At 42.1% G+C, this 25759-nt stretch overlaps 1 protein-coding gene across 17 annotated transcripts in view; it reads left to right on the plus strand.

Moving 5' to 3' along the window:
* The first annotated feature begins 14 nt into the window (after positions 1 to 14).
* Positions 15 to 25759, plus strand: part of GPBP1L1 (GC-rich promoter binding protein 1 like 1) — a 69827-nt gene continuing 44082 nt past the window's right edge. For 7 of the 17 annotated variants that reach the window (XM_055255286.2, XM_063627605.1, XM_055255294.2 and 4 more), the window contains exon 1: positions 1534 to 1747. The gene's annotated coding sequence lies outside the window, so the exon portion shown is untranslated. Of the gene's footprint in view, positions 224 to 912; positions 1166 to 1533; positions 1748 to 1847; positions 2178 to 25759 lie in introns of those variants that run through there. The other 10 variants (XM_055255288.2, XM_063627609.1, XM_063627606.1 and 7 more) reach the window with 10 other exon arrangements.

The raw sequence follows: 25759 nt of genomic DNA on the forward strand, positions 1-25759 counted from the left end.
GGCTGAAAAAAAATGAGTCCGTGTAGGGACTTGACCTGCGCTAACTGGTTCCTAGGCCCGGCTTTCTGTTTGGGGGCCATTCTTAATTTCTAGTTGAATCCAGATGTTGAACGGTCCTTGACTTTCTATTCCAGGGCTCCCAGGCAGCAGAATCTGCCCACAGAGTTCGGGAAAGTAGAGTGCAAGTACTGAAACAATCTCAGAATGATGGTGGTGAAGGAAGGTAAGAGACTTGGGATTTTAGGCCCAGTGTGACCTGGAATTGCTTGCCATCTGTGGAACTTATGTTTTACTTTGCAAAACAGGGTTTATAAGGCCTATGGGGACACATCTCACTCTGCATTACGGCCCTTTACTATCATTTAGAGGGGGAAAAAAGCCCAGTTCTTACATCCATTTTCTTTGCTAGGACCTAGAAACTTCATTAAGGGTTAAAGGGCACAAGAGCAGGATTTTCACTTCCATGAAAGGTGTGGTGATAAGGGCCCTAGGCTTAGGGGTGGTTCGGAAAGTCAGATCATTTCTTCTGCTGCCCTCGGCTTTATTTCTCGGCTATGTGACCTTGGGCAAGCCCCTTCTCTTATCTAGACTTGTTTCACAGGAAATGGCACCAGGCAATCTTAGTGTCCTTCCGTGTCTATGGATAAGGCTGAAGACATGTAATAGGAGATCTCAGGGGCCCAGGCCGGCCAGTCCCTCCAATCCTCCGGATTCTAGGTAGTCTAGCTTGCTGGTTGCCAGCCATTACACGGTTTAGCTTTCCGTGCCAGATGGAGCCACAGCGAAGTCTTCCTTAATAGTAAGCGCTTTTAGTCGAGCTAGGCCTTCAGTTTTATTTCCTTCTCTGTCATGGCAGCGCCGCCCCTTCCAGTAGTGCGATACCCAATGAGACTTAAGGTAGGAGAAAGGGCACTGTCACTAGCGCAGGCTCTCGCCGGAATCCCGCCCTTCGCTGGGGAAGGGGAGTGACGCTTGCGCTCCAGGGCAACTACTACTCCCAGCGGGTAGTGCGGCCGACGCAGCCGCGCAGCCTCTGGGGCCAGGCCGTGTGGCCCGCTGGGGGCTGGAGTCTCAACGACGCGCACACGTGAAGTAAGGAGCGGAAGGTGGGAAAGGGTCGGAAAACACACGTTCCTCCGAAACCGGTTTGCAAGTCCTCGTAGAGGTAGTTTTGGGACGCGCACTGGCCCAGGGGCGGGCTGTGGGAGGGTGAAGAACAAAGGGATACACATATGCATACCCACCCACTCATTCATACGAGCCCAGGCCCTGGAAGTGGGCAGGAGGGTTAGAAGGGGCGTACTAAACTAGGCTTGTCCCTGCCTCAGGCGGCACGAGGAAAGGCAGAGGATTCAGTTCTCTAGGGGGCAGAGGCGACCACGCGCCGCCTCAAGCGGCGAAGAAGGGAGCCGGGGGTGGGGCAGGGCATAACCGCCGTTCTGGAGGCCGAACGTTGGCAGCGTAGGGAACTGGCGTCCGGCAGGGTCGCCGGAGCAGGTCCCGTGCGCATGCGCTTCTTCAGGTGGGCGTGTGTAAGGCGGGGTCGGACGGGGGAAGGGAGGGCCGTGCTACTCGTCGCTCCTCCTCCTCCACCCGCTCTGCCCGTCCTGGACCTTGTGGGCCGGGCAGCCATTTTGGGAAGAGCTTTGTTATGTTTGTGGACTAGCCGCCTCTGCCGGGTCGACAAGCTGGGGACGCGTCCTCAGACGCAGCGTCTAGTCCCTGGCCATAGCTCCGCCGCTGCCCGGTGAGTGGGAGTTTGGGAAACGGGGCAGTAGGAGATCTTGGAGTTGTTCTGGCGCGGGGCTCCGCCCGGTGCCTAGCCAACCGGCTGTTAAAACTAGTTGAAAGAAGCTCTCACACAGGTGGTTGGGTGTAGGTCCGACCCGCGAGGGGCGAGCGGTGCCCACGGGTCAAGTGGTTCGGTCGCGGCACCCCCGCCACCCCCCGTGCGTGGAGCTTTGCTCGCGAGCGTCGCCGGGGCTCCGCGAAAGCGCTCCTACTTTAACTTAGGTCGTCGGGTCGGAACGCTCACCTGCGGCTCTTTGGCTCCTCTCCAGGCGATCCGGCTTGGTGCTGGTTGAGTGACTTGGCTTACGGGTTTTTTTCTTTCCTTCTTGAAATGAGAGCTAAGGGCTTTTGTTTTCCTTCAAAGGAAAACCTAAGGAGGAAAAAGTGTAAGTCAAATGTTGGATATCTGAGGGGAAAAAAGTTTTAACCCCCAGCTTTCCGGTTCTCTGTGGTAGCGAGGTGTTTTCGTTTAGATTGAGTCTATCCAATATCTACCAACCTCCTTTCCTTGGAGGGGCGGGGAAAGCTGGTCGATCCTGAAATGTTTGAAGTGTTATTTTTTTTCTCTTGTTTTAAATCTAGTTCTCCCCAACCCGTGAAATTCGAAAGACAGTTTGAATCTAAAATGGCTGTAGCTTGGGGAAGTGCCCTGCCCTTCGATTACTTAGACATTAACGTTGAAAGATTTTAGTCGTTTCCACTGTGGGGACATTAACTGAATCTTTTGATATTTTGATTTTTTGCAATTGGTGTCTCACCTTTAACTCTCCTTATGCTAGGTGAAAACAAAGGTGAGGCTCACAAAGTTGACTATTCCAAAAGTTTACATAAGAATGGGTGCGGTGCGGTGGTGTGTGTGTGTTTAATAGTTGCTTATAGTTTTGAAATTGTGCTGTGGTGTCAATTTTATCTGCCAACTTTGTGCACTGAAGTTGGCTTGTCCTATTTGTTGAAATATTTTTAACATTGATATTTATTGCTTACCAGAAAAATAGAGTTAATAATAGTGGTTCATGTTTTAGTTTAGTAGTAAGTCATGTTCTTCTGTAAACCTTATCCAAAAGTAAAGTGATTGGTAGTCACTCCTCATTAGACTTATATTTGTAATTTAGTAGACTGCTGATCTTTTCTAAGGTCTTTTATATCCAATATTTGAAAGGAAATTAGGGTGCTATTAAGTTCGAGATATTTACTAGAATAGTGTAAGACATTTTAACAAGTGAAAACATACTTTAGGTATGGAGTGCCTGATTGTCGTGCCCTTTTGAACAAGAGACTGTCTTTTGTTTGCTTTTTTTTTAAATCGATAGACCCAGAAGTTTAAACAAAAAGTCATAGATTGGAAACCAAAACCAATAAATTTCAGTATCTGGAAAGGTGTTGGAGCCTGTATCTATTTAAAAGATAAAAGAGTGAAATGCTAATTGTGAATGAGAACTTTGAAATTAATAGTAAAATAAACTGTCATCTTTCCTAGGGAGTCAGTTTTCAATGTACCTTTTGACGTTTTTTCAAATACAAAAGTTGGTTGTTGTTAATACCCCTAGGATTTTTTTGTTGTTGTTAAATTATTTTGGTAGTTTTACAGGAAAAATATTTAAAGTTTTTAATAGAAATTACAAGCTAGTTGCTTTGTGTTTTGTCACTGTTAACTACTAGAGTGAGATTTTTTTGGGGGGTACTCAGTGGTTTGTACATGTTAATATAGACATTCAGTTGATTCTGGATGGTGTCTTATCAGAGCTCTTAATTTGTGGTGTGGGGGGAACTCTTGGGGAAACCTCTTTATTTTGAGCGAATTCAATTTACTAGATTGCTCATCAGTGGCTGTTAGAATGCTTAGCTGAGGAGGACACATTCAACCATTTAAATTTAGAATGATAAGAAATCTGGTGCACATTTCTGCTTATAATTCATTTTAAATTTTGAGTTAAAGATAAGACACAATCGTGAATCATACTTCAGAAGATTGCATATCTTTATTTTATGGTTATAACTCTGATGTGCCAGGGACTGACTGCTGTTTAAAGTGCTTTGTATTTGTTACTTACTTTTTTTTCTTCTTCTTTTCTTTTCTTTTCTTTTTCTTTTTTTTTTTTTTTTGAGACGGAGTTTCACTCTTGTCGCCCAGGCTGGAGTGCAGGGGCTTGATTTCTGTTCACTGCAAGCTCCGCCTCCTGGGTTCAAGCAATTCACCTGTCTCAGCCTCCCGAGTAGCTGGTATTACAGGGGCTCACCACCACGCCTGGCTAATTTTTTGTATTTTTAGTAGAGATGGGTTTTTGCCATGTTGGCTAGGCTGGTCTTGAACCCCTGACCTCAGGTGATCCACCTGCCTTGGCCTCCCAAAGTGCTGGGATTACAGTCATGAGCCACCGCCCCCGGCTTGTTGTTTACTTTTATAAGTATACTGGTTCATTTGTTTTATTTTGTTTTTGGTATGGGGTCTCACTCTGTCACGCAGATTGGAGTGGAGTGGCGTGATTTCGGCTCACTGCAGCCTCCACCTCTCAGGCTTAAGCAGTCCTCCCACCTCAACCTCCCTAGTAGCTGGGACGACAGGTGCGTGCCACCGCGCCAAGCTAATTTTTTTTTTATTTGTATTTTGTTGGGGGAGGGGGTTCATCATATTGCCCAAGCTGGTCTCTAACTCAGGGACTCAAGCAATCTGCTCGCTTTGGCCTCCCAAAGTGTTGGGATTACAGGCGTGAGCCACAGCGCCAGGTCTAAGTAGATACTGTTTTATACCCTATTTTGTAGTTGAGGAAAAGGAGTCCAGAGACTCATCCAGCTAGTAACAGCCTATATTCAGCCGGGTACCGTGGCTCACGCCTGTAATCCCAGCACTTTGGGAGGCTGAGGCGGGCGGATCACGAGGTCAGGAGGTGGAGACCATCTTGGCTAACACGGTGAAACCCCGTCTCTACTAAAAATACAAAAAATTAGCCGGGCGTGGTGGTGGGCGCCTGTAGTCCCAGCTACTCGGGAAGCTGAGGCTGGAGAATGGCATGAATCCGGGAGGCAGAGCTTCCAGTGAGCCGACATCGCGCCACTGCACTCCAACCTGAGGACACAGCAAGACTCCCTCTCAAAAAAAAAAAAAAAAAAAGCCTATATTCAAATTTAGGCAATCTAAGTTGTTGTGTTTAACTTAACTGTTATGGTCACTGCCTTTAAACATGAAAGTAAGACTGTTGGTCTAAAAGATGAAAGGCACACAAAATTTTAAAGGATTCCAACTAAAAAAAAACTAATGGGAAAGGCAAATTTTGGTGTATTTATGGTTGTTCAGATATATGAGGGGAAAAATAACATACCACCTCATAAGTGGCTGTAGTTGCTGTTGTCTGGAATTTAATACGTGGTTGTGCTGTCAGAGACCTAATTGCCCAAGTTACTTCTAAATCAGACTCAGTGTTTCCTATTTCCCACTGAAATCTGCCTCAAACAGCCTATAATCAAACTCGAAAAATAGTTCAGTAAGAGGAACTGAACTTTTGTACACAGGTATACTTTAACTGAGGTAGATATATTTCTGATGTTATGTAAATTGAATTTTTATAGGTGATTTCAAACGTGCTAGGCAAACATTTAAAAGAGCCTATTATTTTTCTTTACTAAGGCAAATAATTGATCTATTAGCTGAATTATTTTTCAGCTAAAACAGCTCAATCATTTATTTTTGTTAAGAAACGAGGGATTGGGAGTATCTAGATGACCATAAAACAAAGAACTTTACGGTTTAACAGATAATACTTAATAGTTGGAGGATAACATAAAAAGCAATTATCCTTAAAGGAGTTGATTTTAACAGACTCATTAAGTTCACCTTCCTTTTCTAAGATAAAAACCACTTTGCCTTTTGTTAACCAGAGGTCAGGCTAGAGAATCACCAGAATGAACAAAGTTTTAGTACCCTTTTCTGAGCAGTAGGTCTATTTGTGTGGAGTAAGTTTTTTCCCCCAGAAAAATCTCATTTGGTTAAGTTTAGCTATACTTTAAATTCAGCTTGCAAACTCTGTTTCTGCCTAAATTTAAAAGTTTGGTATATAAAAAAGTTATTGTCTGAATTATTGCTGTCTTTAAAGTTTGTAAGTATATAGAAAAGTTGGTTTTGGGGCTGTTTAGTTAATTTCAAAGTAGAGCTTTTCCAGTTTTTGTGCCGTTTGTAAATTTTTCTACTTTTTAATTCGTCTTACCACGTATGGCAGGAAGGGCAATAGGAACCATTTATTGTGGGCTTCATAAACTTAGATGCTGTAATAGAGTCAGTTATGTAATCTTATTATTCCTTACTATTTAAATAAGTAGATATTAACCCTTCTACAAGAGAGTATACAGAGGTCCAAGAAGTTAAGTAATTTCGGTAACATAGAGATGGAGATTTGGGCCACTTTCTGTGATTCTAAAGCATAGTTTCCACCATAGCACACAGAGAAATGGCATAGTATGGTAATCAGTGGTTGGCTTTGTAGCCAGACCATTTGGGTTCGAATGTCAGCTTTGCTGCTTACAGCTTTGTGACTTTGAGCGAATTAAATGAGACTGTTTGCCTGTTTCTTCATCTGTTAAATGGGGACAATAATAGTACCTTCTCCTAGGGTTGTTGTAATAAATAATATTTGTAGAATTCTTAAAATAATGTCTGACGGTAAGAACTTCATGATTATTAGAGAAGTTGTCTTTAGTGAACATCCTTTTACACACCAATCCAATGAAATTCAGTGAAATCTGCACAGATGAGTTGCACACGGAGTGGTGTTTTTCTTTCTTAGATACTACTTTTCTGTTGACTTTTGTAATTTATTTGAATCAGGATCTAGGTCCCACAAACTGCAACTGGCTGCCATTCTAAATGCCTTAATTTGCATATTTCTCCTCAGTTTTTTTCCTTGTACTTTGTTGAAGAAACTAGGTCATTTGTCCTGCAGTTTCCCACATTCTAGATTTTCTTGATTCCTTGTAAATTGGTAGTTGGATATAGAGGCTTAGATTGAGATTTGATTTGGAGATAGAGAAGACTAAATTTGTTAGGTGATTCTGTCTATTTGGGGATTTTTATTTTCTGGTTTGTTCAGTGGTTCTCATCTGTATCATTTTCTTGCACTTTCTCTGTTGGGCAACATAGAATAACTTTATGGGTTATTTACTCTCGTTTGAGATGCTATGTAAAGTGGAGTGTTTGATTTGCTTTGGTGCCCAATTCAGTATTAACTTTTCCAGGTAGTTTCTTTCCTGCCTTTTATATTTTTCCTACTTGTATATTTATTCTGTTATAAAATTGAGCCAGGTTATCATGGGTTTTCAGTGTTTTTATTTCCTGGTTTTGGTTACTAATGAATAGTTGTCTCAGCATATTCAATCTGAAAATTTCTCAAAACTGAATTTTTTTTCCTATTTTCTACCCTCCAACTATTAGGCATTTTATTATTTGCCCTTATGATATACTCACTGTAGGCTAGGCACTATTCTTTTTTCTTTTTGCAGGGAACAACATCCAGGCATTATTCTTAACACTTTATATACATTCACTCATTTAATCAATTCAGGAGTCTCCAAATTAGGTGGATATTTGGGACAAAAAGAGGTGAAATAACTTGTTCAAATTCACACAGCTAGTGTGTGACAGAGCCATCTAGGTCCAGAATTTGCTATTCTAACTTAATATTTGCACTGGAAGTGAAGCTTATCTTGAGAAGAGATTTTTAGAGATGCTTGTAAAATGATTCTTTAAAAAAAAAAAAAGTATGTCTTGGCCGGTCATAATGGCTCACACCTGTAATGCCAGCACTTTGGGAGGCTGAGGCAGGTGGATCACATGAGGCCAGAAGTTTAAGACCAGGCTGGTCAACATGGTGAAACCCTGTCTCTACTAAAAATACAAAAATTAGCTGGGCGTTGTGGTGAATATCTGTAATCCCAGCTGCTCTGGAGGCTGAGGCACTAGAATCACTTGAACCCGGGAGGTGGTGGTTGCGGTGAGCCAAGACTGCCGTTGAACTCCAGCCTAGGTGACACAGCAAGACTCTGTCTCCAAAAAAAAAAAAAAGCATGTCTCAATCTGTTAGTCACCACTATTAAATCACTCAATTGTTTAAAAAAAAAAAAAAAAAACTATAGTTTTGAAAATATTACAAATAGCCTGTTTACTTGTAATCGTAGGGAAATAGAGCCTTTTGGTGCTGCTGAAACTGATAAAAGTTTATTTATTTTGTAGAGACAGGGTCTTGCTCTGTTGCTCAGATTGGAGTGCAGTGACATGATCATAGCTCACTGCAGCCTTGACCTCCTAGGCTCAAGTGGTACTCCCACCTCAGCTCCATCCTGGGCCCCCACCCCCCTGTCCTGCTGGGAATACAAGTGTGTGCCAGCATGCCTGGCTAATTTTTTTTTTTTTTTGTATAGATAAGAGTCTCTCACTGTTGTCCAGGCTGGTCTTGAACTTCTGAACTCAAGCAATTCCTCCCATCTTTACCTCCCCACATGATTGGATTACAGGCATGAGCCACTGTGCCTCACCTAAAATTACTTTCTCGGAAATTTTTTTGGAACAATGAAGTAGAAGAAGGCACAGTAATTCAAGTTGATTCCAGATGGCAAGACTGGCAGGATTCCTGTGTTGGACATTCTACTAATTGGGCTTTAAAATGATCCTTTGTTGTTTCTTTTGTCTGTTTACCATTTTAGCCCCCTTCCGGTGTTGCTTTTTTGTGAATTTTAATGGGAGAGGATGCTGGAAAGGTTGGGTGCACACATACACATACCATATAGATAAACTTTCTGTGCTGGACCCCTGGCAGCTATAGCTGGGTCATGTTACCCAAACTATGCCAGTCAGATGCCCTTCACTTTGTGGACTTGCACCAGAAGTGAGAGATGCAAAGATGCAAGGACTGTTTGGAATTCATTCCAGTGGCTGTTGGTGGTGTGGCATTACTAGCTGGAGCAGTTTCCTAAGCAGGCTCTTCCTGTGGCTTGACCTTGGCAGGGGTTTTGAATGCTTAGCTTCCTTTGGTTTTTGGTGTTTGCGAAGTCAAGGGAGCCTCTCCTTCGTTCTCTGAATTCCCAGGGTTCTTCTGATAAATTCCTTTTTAAGCCTTGTCAGACAATTTTCCCTTTTATCTGCCCCAATTCTCAAAAGTGATAGTTCTCAACCTTTTAAATTTATCTGGGGTAAGGCCTGGACATCAGTGGTTTATTAAAACCCTCCATGTGATTCTTTCTTTTTATTATTACAGAAGCAGTGTAAGGGTAATGTAGAATATTAGACTATATAGATATGCAAAAATAAAGCCTTGGCATTCCCATCACACAGGAGTTACTACTGTTAACAACTTGGTGCATTTTTTTCCAGATTGTCGTCTAAGCGCATATATTTAGGTTTCTATTTTTATTTTACTAAATGAGATCAACTTGCTTTTTTTAGTTGGTGATACCCACTTTCCATGTGAGTAAATGATCATTTCTTCTAATACCCAGGTTCTGTTCAAATTTCTCCAGCTGATCCAAAAAAATGTTTATTACAGCTAGCTGTCCAAGCCATTATCTGATTCAGGACCTTGTTGCAAATGTTTATCTATATCTTTTTAGTGTAATATAGTCTTTATTTTTCAGTGACACTGATTTTGAGACTGTGTCACCTACCCTAGAGTGGTTTGGTATGAGCACATCCTTATGGTATTATTTAGCTTGTTCTTTTTTTAATTCCTATATTTTTCTCTAAAGTTTATAGCTGACAGATTGATGGATTCACCTTTAAACATTGTTGACTAAAATACAGCATAGCAATTCCTCATTTTGCATTGTATCACAAAAGACATTGTAATGCTAAGATTGGTTCTTTATTAAGGTAGTCCTATCTATATATTAAACAATCTTTCCCCTCAGAACAAGAAACTAATTTGCATGGTGTTACCTTGGTGGCGAAGGATTTCCCAGTCCCTTATCAATCGTTGGTCTTAATTTTTTGGGGGAATAGCTTCATTGAGCTGTAATTTATATAACAAAATACACTTATTTAAAGTGTTCAATTTAGTGGATTTTAGTATATTCGGATTTGTACAACCATTGCTACTAATTGTAGAACATTTTCATCATCCCAAAATAAACTGTAACCATTACCAGTCATTCTTCATTCCTCTGTAGCTCTAGACGACCACTAACCTACTTTCTCTCTCTCTGGATTTGCCAATTCTGGATATTTCATATAAATATACCATGTGGTCTTTTGTGTCTGGCTTCTTTCCTGTAGCATAATGGATGAAGGTTCATCCATGTTGTAGGATGTTATCAGTATTTATTGTGGTCATGGGTGATTAGGATTAATGGATCATAGAGGTTTCACAACTTGTTTGCCAGTTTCCAAAGTGGTTGTGTGCCAGTGTACACTCTAATCAGCAATATATGAGAATTCTTTGTGCCTTATCTTCATTAACACTTTATAGTGTCAGAATTTCTTTTGCCAGTTTGATAAGTGTAAAATAGTCTCATGATTTGATTCAGGTTTTAAGAGTATGAATTAGTGAATAATTCGAGATAGTGTTCTATATTGTGCTTTATATTATGTCATAGCACTTCACATGATTTCTCTCATGCACCTCTTAGGGTACAGAAATCCCATTGGTGTCGTTGAATTTGTGATAGAAATACAATTTTTTGTTCGTTTATATTTTTTTCTTTTCCTAGCCACTACAGGGATTTTGTTTATTAGACTCCATAATAGACTTTACATACCCATGTTAATCACTATAGTATTAGGTACTTTCTCTTTGTTTTTGCTTTTGTGAAACAGGGTCTCACACTGTAGCGCAGGCTGGAGTGTAGTGGCATGATCATCACAGCTCACTGTAGCCTTGACTTCCCAGGCTCGAGCAATCCTCCCACCCCAGCCTTCCAAGTAGTTGGGACTACAACACCACTATGCCTGGCTAAAAAAATTTTTTTTTTTTTTTTTTGCCTGAGATGAGTCTTCCTCTGTCACCCAGGCTGGAGTGCAGTGGCACAATCTCAGCTTACTCACTGCAACCTCCACCTCCTAGGTTCAAGCAATTCTCCTGCCTTAGCCTCCCGAGTAGCTGGGACTACAGGCATGCGCCACCATGCGTGGCTAATTTTTGCATTTTTAGTAGAGATGGGGTTTCACCACATTGGCCAAGCTGGTCTCAAACTCCTGACCTCAAGTGATCCGCCTGCCTCAGTCTCCCAAAGTGCTGGGATTACATGTGTGAGCCACTGTACCTGGCCCTTTTTTTGTGTTTTTTTTTTTTTGGTAGAGATCTTGCCATGTGGCTCAGGTTGATGGCAAACTCCTGGGCTCAAGTGATACTCCCTCTTCGGCCTCCCAAAGTATTGGGATTACAGGCATGAGCCACCGTTCCTGGCCAAGTACTTTGTTGTTGTTGCTGTTTTGAGACAGGGTCTCTCTATGTCATACAGGCTGGAGTGCAGTGGCACAATCATGGCTCACTGCAGCTTAGACCTCCCAGATTCAAGTGATCTCCTACTTCAGCTTCCCAAGTAGCTGGGACTACAGGCATGTGCCACCATGCCTAATTTTTTTTTTTTTTGAGACGGAGTTTCACTCTTGTTGCCCAGGCTGGAATGCAGTGGTGCAGTCTCGGCTCCCTGCAGCCTCTGCCTCCCGGGTTCAAGCGATTGTCCTGCCTCAGCCTCCCGAGCAGCTGGGATTACGGGTGCCTGCCACCAAGTCTGGCTAATTGTTTGTATTTTTAGTAGAGACAGGGTTTCACCTTTTTAGCCAGGATGGTCTCGATCTCCTGACCTCAGGTGATCCTCCCACCTTGGCCTCCCAAAGCTGGCTAATTTTTTTGTATTTTTTTGTAGAGATAGGGTCTTGCCCTGTTTCCCAGGTTTGTCTTAAACTCCTGGGCTCAAGCAGTCTGCTCACCCTGGCCTCCAAAAGTACTGGAATTACAGACATGAGCCACTGTGCTCGGCCCCAAGTATTTTCTTAACAGACAGAAATGCTGTACGGGAAAAAAAATCTTAAGGTATCTTATGTCCCCTTTTGGTTCATTGAAAGACTTGCTCAAATTTCATATTCTTCAGAAAATCTTAAATAGGAATTTCTTCTGGAGATAAAATAAGCAGTACTAAAGTAGAAAATGGCTTTGGGCTCTTTTCTGTTAATACTTAGAAATAAAAGAAGCAAGGCACTAATAACCCCTGAGTTCTTGTTGAGGACTTAGGAGGGAAACTGTACAGATAGAAAATGAGTATATAGACTACTGTAAGGTTATACAGTCATTTGAAGGAAGTCCCTTAAACCTGTGTGGTTTTCAAATCATGAGATTTTGAAAAGAAATATTAGGGTTAGTGAATATTTAAAGATAAACATACTATAGCCTTAGGATCTGCAGTTTAAGGAATAAGGAATGCTCAAGGATAGCTCTTAAGAACAGTAAGAAGGCTGGGTACAGTGGCTCATGCCTGTAATCCTAGCACTTTTGGGAGGCCGAGGCTGGTGGATTGCTTGAGTCCAGGAGTTTGAGACCAGCCTGGGCAACATGGCCAAGACCCTGTCTCTACAAAAAATACAAAATATAGTCAGTCATGGTGATAGGTGCCTGTAGTCCCTGCTACTTGGGAAGCTGAGCCGGGAGGATCACTCGAGCCTGGGAGGTCAACTGTAATGAGCTGTGATCGTGCCGCTGCACTCCAGCCTAGGCAACAGAGTGAGACCCTGTCTCAAAAAAGAACAGTTAAGATGAAGGGGATACTAATTTATAGAATTGTCAACACCTTTAAAAAAGTACCATGTATTGGGCACCCACTAGATAGACCCTGTCTATAAAAAGATAGAGATAATCACCTTTGCTATTAATCCCTACCAAATGTGTCCCATTTGTAAGGGAGAGAAATACATAAAAAGGTAAGTGTAATGCATTGTGATGGGCCCATGAAGCAAGAATTTTTTATTTGTTTATTTTTATTTATTTATTTATTTATTTTTTGAGACAGAGTCTCGCTCTGTTGCCAGGCTGGAGTGCAGTGGCTCAATCTCGGCTCACTGCAACCTCTGCCTCCTGGGTTCAAGCGATTCTCCTGCCTCAGCCTCCCAAGTAGCTGGGACTACAGGCATGCATCTCCACGCCCAGCTAATTTTTGTATTTTTAGTAGAGACGGGATTTCACCATGTTAGCCAGAATGGTCTTGATCTCTTGACCTTGTGATCCGCCCACCTCGGCCTCCCACAGTGATGAAGCAAGAGTTTAAGTCACTCACTTGGAGACCTGAAGTCTTGAAAATTGATGAGATAATGAAGAGCACAGAAAAACAAGAAAAGGACTACATGGAAGCATTTAAAGAACCATTACATTGACAAGAGAAAGGACGAGTCCAAAAAAAGTACAGCTACTCTTTGACTTTACATCTGGATAAACCCATTGTAATTTGAAAATAACGTTAAGTTGAAAATGGCACTTAATATGCCTAACCTGCGAAGCATCATAGCTTAGCCTAGCCTACCTTACGCGTTTTCAGAACACTTACATGAGCTTGCTGTTGGGCAGAATCATCTGGCAACACATACCCTGTACAGTATCAGTTGTTTATTATTGTCTGACCCTTGTGACTGACTGGGAGCTATGGCTTGCTGGCACTGCCCAGCATCACACGAAAATATTGTACTGCATATTGCTAGCCTGGGCAAAGATCACAATTCAAAGTATGGTTTCTCTTGAGTTGCTTTCTCACCTCACACCATTGTAAAGTTGAACAATCTTAAATTGAACTATCGTAAGTTAGGGACCATCTGTAATCACAGGGTAGGGAGAAGATCAGGATATATTAATACAGTGGTTGTCACTCATTGCTGCTCTCTGACAAAGACTTTAGCCCTTTGTGAATATTATCAATGTAAGATTGTTAACTTTTTTTAAAGGTGAATTGTTCCGTTTTCCAAGATTTGTCTTTTATGACATACTGTCTTTAATGAAATTGTGATATTAAAAATTTTTAATCTTCTACTCATCCAAATAAAATAGGCAATCCTGTGTCAGTCCTTAAAACATCTTTTGAATTTTTTTAGCTTGATGTAATCCAGGTTTGAGGACTGCTGGTCTAATGATGTAATGTCATGGAAATCAGGGGATTTAAGATGGATTTTGCTAAGGAACATGTAAATACTGTAAGCCATTGAAGTTGGGGATTCACAAGTCATTGACTTTTTCTTTTTTTGACAATTTCGCTCTGTCATGCAGGCTGGAGTGCAGTGGCACAATCTCGGCTCACTGCAACTTCCCCCAAGCTTGGGCCACCATGCCCGGCTTTCATTGACTTTTGAGAGTATATTGGTTAGGGTTCTTTGTTGTAGAAAACAATTTTGTTTTTTTTGAGACGGAGTCTTGCTCTGTTGCCTGGCCTGGAGTGCAGTGGCGTGATCTTGGCTCACTGCAACGTCCGTCTCCCGGATTCAAGCAATTCTGCTGCCTCAACCTCCCGACTAGCTGGGATTACAGGCATGTGCCACTACGCCCGGCTAATTTTTTTGTATTTTTAGTAGAGATGGGGTTTCACCATATTGGGCAGGCTGGTCTTGAACTCCTGACCTTGTGATCCCCCTGCCTCAGCCTCCCAAAGTGCTGGGATTACAGGCGTGAGCCACCGCGCCCAGCCGAAAACAAATATTTAAAAGCATGGTTGTGTCTCTTTCAACCACAGTCAGCTTCATGAGTGACAAGCAAAGTAAGCAAGAACTGGGATCTTAACTTAGATTGGCATTTGGGGAGTTGGGTATGGGTCAGTGAGAAGAGCAAGAGACTTCAGGGAGTCAGAGTCATGATAGCTTCCAGGTGTGGGCCCTTACTCTGCTGGGAAGCTCTACTGTATCTCTGTAGTTCATTCTTCAGTTTCACGCTTTAATTCTTCTCACACCCCTCAACTCCTCTGCACCTACCCATACTTTTAGCTGAAGGTCTTGCTATCTACTTAGTTGAGAAGATAGAAGCAATCAGGATAGACCTTCCAAGCTCTCATTGCATTAGTACCCACATGTTCTGCTTTCCCACCTGTTCCTGTAAAGGAAGTATTCGTGAGCCTGTTGAAGGCCAGTCTTTACTGGTACATCACATCTCACCCCTCTGAACTGCTGAAGGATATTTCAGCAGTTTTCTGTATCAGCTGCATCATTTTCTTTCTCTACTGGGTTATTCCTATCAGTGCAGTAAAAAACTTATTTTGACCACACATCCCCTTCTAACCTACATGCTCCTTTTCTCTGTTGTGCAGCAACACTTCTCAAAAGAGTTGTCTACACTTTTAGTCTCCAGTTCTTTCCCCCTTGAACTCACTGGAATCAGGCTTTCACCACCTCCCCTATCCAACATCGTCACTGACACTTCCATGTGAATCCAGTGATGAGTTCTCAGCTTTTTATCCTATTTAATAACATCTGAAAATGGTCACTCTACCTTCTTGAAACATGTTTCTGCTTAGCTTCTGGGTCCCTACACTTTGATAGTTTTTTTCCTCAGTCTCCCCAATCTTTAAAGCTATATATCAAGGTTCCATCTCTTTACATTCACTTTGTTGATGATCTCATCTAGGTTATGGATTTAAATAAAATTGGTCTACAGTCTGTATTTCTGTCATGAACTGCAGACTCTTACCCAGCTATCTACTTAACATCTCCACTTCGATGTCTGATAGGCATCTAAAAGTTAACATGTGTATAAAAAGAGTTCTTCTGTCTCTCATTATTTGTGAAATCTATAGACAAATTATTAGAATTAATGAGAGTTTAGCAAGGTTGCTGGATATAATTTATGCCAGCAGTAAACAGCCATTTAAAGGAAATAATGCAATAGCATCAAAATATATATATAAGGTATCTAAGAATAAATCTTTTTTTTTTTTTTTTTGTCACCTGGGCTGGAGTGCAGTGGCACAATCTCAGCTCACTGCAACCTCTGCCTCCTGGATTCTTGTGATTCTCCTGGATTCTTGTGATTCTCCTGCCTCAGCCTCCCGAGTAATTGGGACTACAAGCACCTTCCACGATGCCCAGCTAATTTTTTGTATTTTTAGTAGAGACAGGGTTTCATAGTGTTGGCCAGGCTGGTCTTGAGCTCCTGACCTCGTGATTTGCCTGCCTTGGCCTCCCAAAGTGCTACAATTACAGGCGTGAGCCACCGCACCCAGCCTGAATAAATCTTTTTAAAAAGATATATACCATCTTTATGGAGAAAAGTTTAGAACTTTATTTGATGATGTTAAAGAAGACTTAAATAAGAAATTGACCATGCTCATGATTTGGAAGATTTATTATGAAAATGTCAGTTCTCCCATTTTGATCTAGATTTATTGCCATTCCAAGCAATGGCATAACAAGATTTTCCCCCTTAAATTTGACATAGTTGTTTTAAAAATTATTTATTTATTTATTATTAGACAGAGTCTTGCTCTGTCACCCAGGCCTGGAGTGCAGTGACGCCATCTCTGTCTCTGCTTACTGCAGCCTCAGCTTTCCAGGTTCAAGCAATCCTCCCACCTCAGCCTCCCGAATAGTTGGGACTACAGGTGCAAGCCACCACATGCAGCTGATTTTTGTATTTTCTTTGTTGTAGAGATGGGGTTTCACCATAATGCTGAGGTTGATTTCGAACTCCTGAGCTCAAGCGATTCTCCCACCTCAGCCTCCCAAAGTGCTGGAATTACAGGCATGTACCACCGTGCCTGGCCTGTTTTAAAATTAATATTAAAGAGCCACAGAGGCTGGGCATGGTGGCTCAAGCCTGTAATCCCAGCATTTTGGGAGGCCCAGGCAGGTGGATCACTTGAGGCCAGGAGTTCAAGACCAGCTTGGCCAACATGGTGAAACCCCATGTCTACTAAAAATACAAAAATTAGCTGGGCATGGCATGGTGGCACACGCCTGTAATCCCAGCTGCTTGAGAAGGTGAGGCACGAGATTCGCTTGAACCTGGGAGGCAGAGGTTGCAGCGAGGTGAGATCACACCACTGTACTCCAGCCTAAGTGATGGAGTGAGACTGTCTCAAAAAAAAAAAAAAAAAAAAAAAAAGCCAGAGAGCCAAGAATAGCTAAGGCATTCTATAGGTATATTATGAGGGGAGATGGCCTTGCTCTAATACATATCAGAATATTATTGTAAAGGTATAATAGTTAAGACATATGGTAGGCCGGGCGCAGTAGCTCACGCCTGTAATCCCAGCACTTTGGGAGGCCAAGGCGGGCGGATCACTTGAGGTCAGTAGTTCGAGACAAGCCTGGCTAACACAGTGAAACCCCGTCTCTACTGAAAATACAAAAAAATTAGCCGGGCATGGTGGCGGGCACCTGTAGTCCCAGCTACTCAGGAGGCTGAGGCAGGAGAATGGTGTGAACCCGGGAGGCGGAGCTTGCAGTGAGCTGAGATGGCGCCACTGCACTCCAGCCTGGGTGAGACAGCAAGACTCCGTCTCAAAAAAAAAAAAAAAAAAAGACATATGGTAGTAGTATAGAAATATGTAAATAAGCCAATGGAACGGAAATTTGGAAGCAGATCCATACATATATAGAAACAATTTATGATAGGGCTGGCTGTATAAATCAGTGGAAAAAGAATACCTCTGGGACAGTTTTGTTTTTTTTTTATGGAAAAGAATGAAATTGGACCTGGGTCTCATATCATATACAAATCATTTCCAACTGATTGAAGTCCTAAATGTGAAAGACAAAACGTTAAAAAGTCAATATAGGTAAATTGTTTGGACCTTGGAGAAGAACTGTTATAAACAAGACACAGAAATGTGAATCATAAAGGAAATGACCAGCAGCTTTGATTGCATCTAAATTAAGAACGTGTGCTCATCAAAAGACATGGGAAAGAAAATCAAAAGATAACCCATGAAGTGGAAAAAGGTATTTGCAACTCATATAATCATAGGATTCGTATCTGATTTATTCTCTTGGCGTTAAATAAATAAGATCAACAACCAAAAGAAGAATGGTAAAAAGAATAGGTATCTCATAAAAAGGGAAGTACAAAGACCTGATAAATAGATTAAAAGACCACAGTAGGTGATCATGTTATACCTACCAGCAGAGCAAAGAATAACCTCCAGTTTGGCCATATGTAATTTGGTTGAAGATGTAAAGCAGATGGAATGCTTAAAATGCTGCTGCTGATGGTGAAAACTGGTTACATGTTATTCAGAAGTATTATAACATTACCTTGTTAAGTTGAAGGTGTACTGCCCTACTAGTCACCAAAGCATTTATTAATACACTCATCCAGGAAATATTTATCTACTGTGTTCCAGATAGTGTTCTATGTGCTTGGGATCAGTGGGAGACAGATAAAGATAGATTGATGACCAGTGATACGGGGAAATACTAAAAAGGAGTTCAGTTTTGTGCGAACTTATGTTTTTCATTTTTATGGATATAAGTTCTAACAATGTTACATACCGTTTGTTATATCAGTGGCACTCAGTTCTTTGAATCCTTGTATTTACTAAAAATCACTTCACAATCCATCAAAAATTATTTTTAATGATCCCTTAGCTGAGAACTACATTTTTTTTCTATTTTGTAGAATACACAGATTGTAAACTATCCAATTAATTTATGAAATCATGTTACTTAGTCATTTTCTCAATTTTGGCAGGGGGTTGGGGGGGTCATACCCAAAGCCTTTACCCCGAAGAAGACTTTCAAATGACTAAACTACGTCTGTTATTCTTTTACTTAAAGTCACTTTGTTTATGGAGCCAAAATTAAACAAGGCTGGTCGAAAGTCAGATGCTGCATACTTTTAGATTTTCCCATAGAGCTGTTAAATCCCTGGGCTGGCCGCATTGGCTCACACCTATAATTCTAGCACTTTGAGAAGCTGAGGCAGAAGGGTCCCTTGAGGGCAGGAGTTTGACACCAACCTGAGCAACATAGTGAGACCTCCATCTCTACCACCACTGTTGGTGGTATGTGCCTGTTGTCTCAGCTACTTGGGAGGCTAAAGCAAGAGGATTGCTTAAACTCAAGAGCTTGAAGCTATGGTGAACTATGATCGTGCCAGTGCACTCTAGGCTGGGCAACAGAGTGAGACCCTGTCTCCAAAAAAAGAATAATCTCTGTATTTGAGCCAAACTTAAATGGTGTTACAGAGAGGACAATGCTTTTTAATTGTTTTATATAGTATAGATAGAATGGAAATGGAAACTATTTCATGGTTGAAGATGTGCTCAAAATTATGGTTTTGACAGAATTAAAATGGTATATCAATGACAGATGGAGAATGTATTGAAATTAAGTGAAGCTTTTAATTTTTTTTTTTAGACACGGTCTCACTGTCACCCAGACTGGAGTGCAGTGGTTCAGTCATAGCCTGCTGAAACCTTGAATTCCTGGGCTCAAGCGATTCTCTCACCTCAGCCTCCCAAGTAGCTGTAGGCGCCCACCACCATGCCTGGCTAAGTTTTAAATTTTTTGTAGATACAGGGTCTCCCTATTTTGCCTAGGCTAGTGAAGTTTTTCAAGTTTAGGGCATTACATCAGCCATTAACTTCCTCAAGAACATTTGTTCAGCCTAATATGTAGATGCAGGTGTTCTGTTTTGGTTTTTTTGTTTTGTTTTTGTTTTTGAGACAGAGTCTTGCTCTGTTGCCCAGGCTGGAGTGTAGTGGTGTGATCTTGGCTCACTGCAAGCTCTGCCACTTCCCGGTTTCAAGCAGTTCTTGTGCCTCAACCGCCTAAGTAGCCAGGATTACAGGTGTGTGCCATCATGCCCGGCTAATTCTTGTATTTTTAGTAGAGATGAGGTTTCACCATGTTGGCCAGGATGGCCTTGAACCCCTGACCTCAAGTTATCCGCCTGCCTCAGCCTCCCAGAGTTCTGAGATAACAAGCGTGAGCCACCGCACCTGGCTAGGTGTTCTGTTTTTAAGTGTGCAATTTAATTTATTAGGTAGTTAAAAAAATTCATAAATATTCCTACAGTATTTTGAATACTATAAATATATTCATTCTTATTTCAGCACATATCTTTTCTTCACTGTCATTCATCAGCCATTTCTCTGCAAACTTATTTATGCCTATCATATACTAGTTAGATTAACTTAATGGGAATATTTTGAAAATACAGGGGTACCAGTCAGAGCTGTGGGAGAAAGGTAATTTTCTGTGGGTTGAGGAATAAATGGGTGAGTGAGGAAATAAAGACAATAAAGGTACACTATTCTGTATAGATTTTTGTTAAGACTAGAGGGTAGGCCGGGTGGCGTGGCTCACACCTGTAATCCCAGCACTCTTAGAGGCCAAGGCAAGTGGATCACTTGAGGCCAGGAGTTGGAGACCAGCCTGGCCAACATGGTGAAACTCCGTCTCTACTAAAAATACAAAATACAGGTCACACATGCCTGTAATCGCAGCTGTTCGGGAGGCTGAGGCACAAGAATTGTTTGAACCCAGGAGGTGGGGGTTGCAGCGAGCCAAGACTGCGCTATTGTACTCCAGCCTGGGCGACAGTGAGACTCTGTCTCAAAAAACTGGAGGGTAAAGCACATAAAGGATATACCTGGAGCAAGATACAGGCTCTAGGAAGGGGGTTTGTTTTAATTTGGAGAATTGGGTACGGTTTTTTGAATTAAGTGGACCCAGTGTAAATAGAAGTTGAAGTTACCAGAAGGAATAAATTGATGATGCTACTGGACTCTGGAGAAAATGAGTAGTTGAAGCCAAGAGCACTGGTAGTGTTGTATCTAGGTAAAAGGAGCCTGAAGTAGAGGTAATTGAGATAAGGCTCTTGGCCAGGGAGGTGCTCTCCTAGCAGTATAAACTTAATTATAAAATATAAAATTAGGTCATGTTGTGAAGTACCGAATAGTGCGCCTGACATATGAGGTGCCCGATAAGTTGGAGGTTTTAAAGAGGTAAAATATTTGACAAATGTTTATGAATGAATGGTTGGATCAAGTATTCAGATACAGGGAGTTTGTAGAGAGGGAGCAGAAGTACTTATGTAATCTGAAAAAGAATGGGTGATGTAAGGCAATGTTTGTATTTAATATTAACAGTGACTGCTTTATTATAATTTTTTTAATTATGGGAAAATACAAGATTTACCATCATAACCAATTGAAAAAGTGTGCAATTCCATGGCATGAAGTACATTCTCAGCGTTGTACAACCATCACCACTGTGTAGTTCCAGAACCTTTTCTTACCCCAAACTAAATTTTCATCTATATTAAGCAGTCCCACCCCATTCCCTCCTCTTCCCAGTCCCTGGTAATCACTGATCTGTTTTCTAGCTCTATGAGACTGGATGTTTCATGTAAGTGAAATAATACAATTTACAGTTTTTGTGTCTGTCTTCTTTCATTTAACATAATATTTTCATGGTTCATCCGTGTTGTAGCTTATATCAGTACTTCATTTCCTTTTTATAGCTGAATAATAGCCTGTTGTGTGAATATACAGTATTTTGTTCATTCATCTATTGATAGACATTTCAGTTGTTTCTGCTTTGTAGCTATTGTGAATAAGGCTGCTGTGAACGTTCATGTACAAGTGTTTGTGTGGACATGTTTTTATTTCTCTTGGATATATACCTAGAAGTAGAATTATTAGGTCATATGGTGCCTCAGTGTTTAACCAGTTATTCACAGTAGCTGTACCATTTTACATTTCTACCAGCAATACATGAGGTTTCTAATTTCTCTGCATCCTTGCTTTATTATAATTGGTAAAAATTTATTAAACTTTTGAATCCTTACCATATGCGTGGTACCATGTTAGATACATGCTTTGTGTGTCCTGGAAGAAGTGAGTGTTAGTGGCTTAGTAGGCAAAATTAAAGTACTTTGAGGCCGGGCACAGTGGCTCACGCCTGTAATCCCAGCACTGGGAAGCCGAGGCAGGTGGATCACCTGAGGTCAGGAGTTCAAGACTAGCCTGACCAATATGGTGAAACCCCGTCTCTACTAAAAATACAAAAATTAGCCGGGCATGGTGGTGGGTGCCTGTAGTCCCAGCTACTTGGGAGGCTGAAACAGGAGAATTGCTTGAACCTGGGAGGTGGAGGTTGCAGTGAGTGCCACTGCACTCCAGCCTGGGTGACAGAAGACTCCGTCTAAAAAAAAAAAAAAGTTTGAAGATTTCATTTTCAGAGGCAGGGATTACTTCCAGATAGAGTATTAAAGGAGACTTTTTAGACTGGTTTTTGAGGAGTGGGGGAAAGGCTTATTTCTTGTCTCTTAGACTGAGGAATTTAAATCCTGTCGTATTGTTGGTGGGAAATCAGAACTTTTTGAGCAGGGTAGTGATATAATTACAACCTAAGTCTAGGAACAGAGAGTGGCAACCAGTAGGAGAGGCTGAGGCAGATGGTGGAAAGAGACTAGTAGTGCCTAAAAAATTAATTTTTTAAGTTAGAGAGTAATTTGACCTTGAAGACTCACAAGTAACAGCTGGAAAAGAAGTAATGAAATAAAAAGACTTGGAAACTTTTCCTTTTTTTTTTTTTTTTTTTTTTTGAGACAGCGTCTCACTCCGTTGCCCAGGCTGGAGTGCAGTGGTGGCGTGATCTTGGCTCACTGCAACCTCCGCCTCCTGGTTTCAAGCGATTCTCCTGCCTCAGCCTTCCGAGTAGCTGGGATTACAGGCATGCGCCACTACACCTGGCTAATTTTTGTATTTTTAGCAGAGACAGGGTTTCACCATGTTGGTCAGGCTAGTCTCGAACTTGTGATCCGTCTGCCTCAGACTCTCAAAGTGCTGGGATTACAAGTGTGAGCCACCGTGCTTGGCCAACTTTTCCATCTTTATGTTCTCCTTAGATTTCACCTATTCCCAAACTTTAAATGTTGTCTACCAAATACTGACAATTACCAAAATTCTACCAGTAGAACACACCTCTCCTTTGAGCTCCAGAGCACATGCTTGACATCTCATATTAGAAAGAATCTTGATTTCCCCTCCAGTCTAGTCTTTCATGTTTTGTTTTTCTTTGTGAGAGTCTCCCTCAGCCTGCAATGGCGTGATCTCGGCTCACTTCAACCTCCCGAGTTCAAGCGATTCTCCTGCCTCAGCCTCCCAAGTAGCTGGTATTACAGGTGCCAGCTACCACACCCAGCGAATTTTTGTATTTATAGTAGAGACAGGGTTTCACCATATTGGCCAGGCTGGTCTCGAACTCCTGATCTCAGGTGATCCAACCCCCTTGGCCTCCCAAAGTGCTAGGATTACAGGTGTGAGCCACCACGCCCAGCCATCTTTCATCTTTTTTAAAAGTTCTATGAGGTCAGGTGCAGTGGCCAACACCTTTAATCCCAGCACTTTGGGAGGCCCAGGCGGTGGATCACTTCAAGTCAGAAGTTCAAGACCAACCTGGCTAACATGGCGAAACTCTATCTCTGCTAAAAATGCAAAAATTAACCGGGTGTGGTGGTGGGCGCCTGCAATCCCAGCTACTCGAGAGGCTGAGGCATGAGAATTGCTTGAACCCGGGAGGAGGCGGAGGTTGCAGTGATCTGAGGTCATGCTACTGCACTCCAGCCAGGGTCACGAAGTAAGACTTCATCTCAAAAACAAAACAAAAAAACTGTGAGACGCTTGAGCTCAGGCATTTGAGACCAGCCTAGGCAACATAGTGAAACCCCATCGCTATAGAAGAATTTTTTTTTTTTTTTGAGACAGAGTCTCGCTCTGTCACCCAGGCTGGAGTGCAGTGGCCCATCTCCGCTCACGGCAAGCTCCGCCTCCCGAGTTCACGCCATTCTCCTGCCTCAGCCTCCGGAGTAGCTGGAACTACAGGCACCCACCACCATGCCTGGCTCATTTTTTGTATTTTTAGTAGAGACGGGGTTTCACTGTGTTAGCCAGGATGGTCTCGATCTCCTGACCTTGTGATCCGCCCGCCTCGTCCTCCCAAAGTGCTGGGATTACAGGCGTGAGCCACCGTGCCCGGCCTTTTTTTTGAGACGGAGTCTCGCTCTGTCACCCAGGCTGGAGTGCAGTGGCACGATCTCCGTTCACTGCAAGCTCCACCCCCCAGGTTCCCGCCTTTCTCCTGCCTCAGCCTCCCGAGTAGCTGGTACTACAGGCGCCTGCCACTATGCCGAGCTAATTTTTTGTATTTTTAGTAGAGACAGGGTTTTACTATGGTCTCGATTTCTTGACCTCGTGATCCGCCCACCTCCGCCTCCCAAAGTGCTGGGATTACAGGCGTGAGCCACCGTGCCTGGTCCAAGAAATTTTTTTTTTAATTAGCTCAGCATAGTGGCATTCACCTGCAGTCCCAGCTACTCAGGACCCTGCTCTATTGTCTCAAAAAAAAAAAAAAAAAAGTTCTAAGAGAATTTTAAATGATGTGTTTTTTCTTCTCAGAATTTTTTAGTAATAAGCAGAAGTCTCCCAGTTAGCCATTCTGTAAAAATAGCCACAGCCCTAAAAGACATCACTAAAGATCTTTAATTTAAAATTTGCAGAGCAAGTAAGTTCATTCCAAAACTTTTGACTAATAGAGAAGATAAAACAAAATGCCCATAATTCCACCATCCTAATAAAACCATTATTAACATTTTGGGATTTTTCCTTTTAGTCTATTACTTCCAGAACAGAAATCTCTTTTATCTGTCTTCTTCATTTTTTATTTGTTCTGTTTGATTAAACGTCCCCACTTACGGTGCATCTTCTCTCAACCACATACTCTGCACGTGCAGGTGTAGGTCACACTCTTTACACTTCAGGTATCCCAGCTTCTTGAGGGTGATGGGTGAGTAATTGTTATGGGATATATAACAGCTGTAGGACCTGTAATAGTAGCAAAGTATTGCTAGTTAGTATTTCTTCTACAGTCACTGCCTAAGTTGGGACTCTGCTATAGAAACTTTGGATTTGGTATGTAAAACACTGAAAAGGTGACGGTGTGTGTCAGTTGGAAAACCAGAAAGTACCTAGTGGTGATTGAAAAGAGGGAATTGTTTATGTTGAAAATTGAGGCGCTTTCCTTTGTGTCCAACAGTTTTATACCCTAATAGATGATTTATCTCTCTGTCTTTTTTTTTTTTTTTTTTTTTTTTTTTTTTTTTTGAGACGGAGTCTCGCTCTGTCACCCAGGCTGGAGTGCAGTGGCGCGATCTCGGCTCACTGCAAGCTCCACCTCCTGGGTTCACGCCATTCTCCTGCCTCGGCCTCTCCAAGTAGCTGGGACTACAGGCGCCCGCCACCACGCCCGGCTAATTTTTTGTATTTTTTTAGTAGAGACGGGGTTTCACCGTGGTCTCGATCTCCTGACCTCGTGATCCGCCCGCCTCGGCCTCCCAAAGTGCTGGGATTACAAGCGTGAGCCACCGCGCCCGGCCTATCTCTCTGTCTTGACCTTCAGGTTCTCTGTGGTTTAAACTAGAATTCGTAAGATAAAAAGTATGCACCAGACAGTTAATTATATCTTTTCCATAAGGATGCTTGACTTGATTATTTTTCTAGAATAACTTCACTACAGGGACAGTTTCATGTATCTATTACTGAGAGTTACAGGTATAGGCCTATATAAAAACAATTTTGGGGTTTTTTGCTTTTTTTTTTTTTTTTTTTTTTTTTAAACAGTCTGGCTCTGTCACCCAGGCTGGAGTGCAGTGGTGAGATCTCGGCTCACTGCAACCTTCGTCTCCCGGGTTCAGGTGATTCTCTTGCCTCAGCCTCCTGAGTAGCTGGAACTATGGGCTTGCACCCCCATGCCTGGCTAATTTTCGTATTTTTAGTAGTGACGGGGTTTCACCATGTTGGCCAGGCTGGTCTTGAACTCCTGACCTCCATTAATCCACCCGTCTCGGCTTCCCAAAGTGCTGGGATTATAGGCATGAGCCACCGCACCTGGCCTAATATTCTTTTGAGTATTAGAAGTTTATAAAAAGAGCAATAAGTGAATAGTCATCTTGTACCCATCACTCAACTTGAGAAATAATGCATTACAGATACAGTTGAAATTCTTTGGGACCTCTTTTTTATT

This window comes from Symphalangus syndactylus, chromosome 12 (assembly GCF_028878055.3).
Source record: "Symphalangus syndactylus isolate Jambi chromosome 12, NHGRI_mSymSyn1-v2.1_pri, whole genome shotgun sequence".
NCBI classification, from domain to species: Eukaryota; Metazoa; Chordata; class Mammalia; order Primates; family Hylobatidae; genus Symphalangus; species Symphalangus syndactylus.